At 33.9% G+C, this 3,805-nt stretch overlaps 1 non-coding gene across 1 annotated transcript; it reads right to left on the bottom strand.

Annotated features, from left to right (window-relative positions):
- Window positions 1–2,249: 2,249 nt before the first annotated feature.
- LOC130971048 (small nucleolar RNA R71) lies at window positions 2,250–2,357 on the bottom strand. The gene has a single exon (XR_009082284.1). It is a non-coding gene; the product is annotated as a small nucleolar RNA R71 (small nucleolar RNA).
- Window positions 2,358–3,805: the final 1,448 nt, after the last annotated feature.

Raw genomic sequence — 3,805 nt, 5'->3', positions numbered from 1 at the left:
GATACTGTATTCCTTCTGAATCTCTGCTTTTCTACTGCTTTCATCCAATCATTCTTACTCCTTTCCATGGCAAGCTGTATGTTGGGAGATCACTGTTGTCAATGGCTACCGTCCATCCTCTCAGTGAAAATGGTCCAGGTGTGCTGCCACCGCACGGCTAATCATCTGTCGGTTCTCGATCATGTAAGAATAGGATTTACTTTTCAAAAAGTTTTCAAAAATCTTTCAAAATTTTTTTATTTGTTTTCATTTTTCCAAAAAAATATATAATTTTCGAAAAATCCAAAAAAATTTTAAAATCATAAAAATCAAAAATATTTTGTTTTTCTTGTTTGAATCTAGTGTCAATTTTTAAAGTTTGGTGTCAATTGCATGTTTTTAAAATTTGTGCATTTTTTTTCAGAAAAAATTCATGCATTGCATTCTTCATGATCTTCAGGTTGTTCTTGACAAGTCTTCTTGTTTGATCTTTAAATTTTCTAGTTTTGTGTTTTTTTTGTTGTTTTTCATATGCATTTTTGTATTCATAGTGTCTAAGCATTGAAAATTTCTAAGTTTGGTGTCTTGCATATTTTTCTTTTCTTGAAAATTTTCAAAAATAAGTCTTGATGTTCATCATAATCCTCAAAGTGTTCTTGGTGTTCATCTTGACATTCATAGTGTTCTTGCATGCATCATGTGTTTTGATTCATAATTTTTATGTTTTGAGTCATTTAGATGTTTTTCTCTCTCTCTTCATTAAAAATTCAAAAAATCAAAAGAAAATATATTTTTCTTATTTTACTCATAATTTTCAAAATCTTTGGGATGACTTAGTCAAAAAATTTTAAAATAAATTGTTTCTTGTTAATCAAGTCAAGATTTTAATTTCAAAAATCCTATCTTTTTAAAATCTTTTTCAAAATCAAATCGTTTTCATTTTTCTCTTTAATATTTTTGAAATTTTTTTTTTAAAATTGAATTTCAAAATCTTTTTCTTAATTTTATTTCATAATTTTCAAAAACTTTACTAACAATTAATGTGATTGATTTAAAAATTTGAAGTTTGTTACTTTCTTGTTAAGAAAGGTTCAATCTTTAAATTCTAGAATCATATCTTTTAGTTTCTTGTTAGTCAAGTAATCCATTTTAATTTTAAAAATCAAATCTTTTTAATTTCCTTTTCAAATCTTTTTCAAAACAAATCTCAATCATATCTTTTCAATCATATCTTTTTTTCAAAACCAATTTCAAAATCTTTTCTAACTCCTTATCTTTTCAAAATTGATTTTCAAATCTTTTTCAACTAACTAATTGACTTTTTGCTTGTTTTACTATTTTTTATCTTTTTCAAAACCACCTAACTACTTTTCTCTCTTTAATTTTCAAAAATCACCTCCCTCTTTTCCAAAAATCTTTTTATTTAACTAATTGTTTTAAATTTTAATTTTATTCCTTTTTATAAATTCAAATTTTAACTTTAATTTAAAATAAAAACAAAAATATTTTTCTTTTATTTTAGTTAATTTTCGAAAACTCCTCTCTCTCATCTTCTTCTATTTATTTATTTATCTACTAACACTTCTCTTCTACTCAAAATTTGAACCCTCTTCTCCCCTCTACCTGTGTTCGGATTTTCTTCTTATTTTCTTCTACTCACATAAAGGAATCTCTCTACAGTGGTAAAGAGGATCCCTATTATTATTTTCTATTCCCTTCTTTTTCATATAAGCAGGAGTAAGGACAAGAACATTCTTGTTGAAGCAGATCCTGAACTTGAAAGGACTCTGAAGAAGAAACTAAGAGAAGCTAAAATACAATAATCCAGAGAAAACCTTACAGAAATTTTTGAAAAAGAAGAGAAGATGGCAGCCGAAAACAATGACAATAACAATAATGCAAGGAGGATGCTTGGTGATTATACTACACCTACTTCCAATTTTTATGGAAGAAGCATCTCAATCCCTGCCATTAGAGCAAACAATTTTGGGTTGAAGCCTCAACTAGTTGCTCTAATGCAACAGAACTGCAAGTTTCATGGACTTCCATCAGAAGATCCCTATCAATTTTTAACTGAGTTCTTGCAGATCTGTGATACTGTTAAGACTAATGGAGTAAATCCTGAAGTCTACAGGCTCATACTTTTCCCTTTTACTGTAAGAGACAGAGCTAGAACATGGTTGGACTCACAACCTAAAGATAGCCTGGACTCTTGGGATAAGCTGGTCATGGCCTTCTTGGCCAAGTTCTTTCCTCCTCAAAAGCTGAGCAAGCTTAGAGTAGATGTTGAGACCTTCAGGCAAAAAGATGGTGAATCCCTCTATGAAGCTTGGGAAAGATACAAGCAGTTGACCAAAAAGTGTCCTTCTGACATGCTTTCAGAGTGGACCATTTTGGATATATTCTATGATGGTCTATCGGAGTTCTCTAAGATGTCACTGGACCATTCTGTAGGTGGATCCATGCACCTAAAGAAAACACCTGCAGAAGCTCAAGAACTCATTAACATGGTTGCAAATAACCAATTCATGTACACCTCTGAGACGAATCCTTTGAGTAATGGGACGCCTCAAAAGAAGGGAGTTCTTGAAATTTATGCTCTGAATGCCATACTGGCCCAGAACAAAATATTGACCCAACAAGTCAATATGATATCTCAGAGTCTGAATGGATTGCAAAATGCATCCAACAGTACTAAAAAAGCATCTTTTGAAGAAGAAGCTTATGATCCTTAGAACCCTGCAATGGCAGAGGTGAATTACATGGGTGAAGCCTATGGAAACACCTATAATCCCTCATGGAGAAATCATCCAAATTTCTCATGGAAGGATCAACAAAAGCCTCAACAAGGCTTTAATAATGGTGAAAGAAACAGGTTTAGCAATAGCAAGCCTTTTCCATCATCTTCTCAGCAACAGACAGAGAATTCTGAGCAGAGCCCCTCTAGCTTAGCAAACATAGTCTCTGATCTATTTAAGGCCACTTTAAGTTTCATGAGTGAAACAGGGTCCTCCATTAGAAATTTGGAGGCACAAGTGGGCCAGCTGAGTAAAAAAATTACTGAAACTCCTCCTAGTACTCTCCCAAGCAATACAGAAGAGAATCCAAAAAGAGAGTGCAATGGCATTGATATTATCAAAATGGCCGAATCCAAAGAGGAAGGGGAGGATGTGAATCCCAATGAGGAAGACCTCATGGGAAGTCCCCCAGACAGAAAGGAGTTCCCTATTGAGGACCTAAAGGAATCTGAGGCTCATATAGAGACCATAGAGATTCCATTAAACTTGCTTCTGCCATTCATGAGCTCTGAGCACTATTCTTCCTCTGAAGAGGATGAAGATGTAACTGAAGAGTAAGTTGCTCAATATCTAGGAGCCATCATGAAGCTGAATGCCAAGTTGTTTGGTAATGAGACTTGGGAAGAGGAACCTCCCTTGCTCATTAGTGAACTAAATACATGGGTTCATCAAACTTTACCTCAAAAGAAACAAGATACTGGTAAATTCTTAATACCATGTACCATAGGCACCATGACCTTTGAGAAGGCTCTGTGTGACCTGGGGTCAGGTATAAATCTTATGCCACTTAATGTAATGGAGAAACTAGGGATCTTTGAGGTACAAGCTGCAAGAATCTCATTAGAGATGCCAGACAAGTCAATAAAACAAGCTTATGGATTGGTAGAGGACGTGTTAGTGAAGGCTAAAGGCCTTTACATCCCTGCTGATTTCATGATCCTAGACACTGGGAAGGATGAGGATGAATGCATCATACTTGGAAGACCCTTCCTAGCCACAGCAGGAGCTGTGATTAATGTTGACAGAGG

This window comes from Arachis stenosperma, chromosome 3 (assembly GCF_014773155.1).
Source record: "Arachis stenosperma cultivar V10309 chromosome 3, arast.V10309.gnm1.PFL2, whole genome shotgun sequence".
In the NCBI taxonomy this organism is placed as follows: Eukaryota; Viridiplantae; Streptophyta; class Magnoliopsida; order Fabales; family Fabaceae; genus Arachis; species Arachis stenosperma.
The sequence above is the reverse complement of the archived record's forward strand: the minus strand, read 5'-3'. Positions and strand labels throughout refer to the sequence as shown.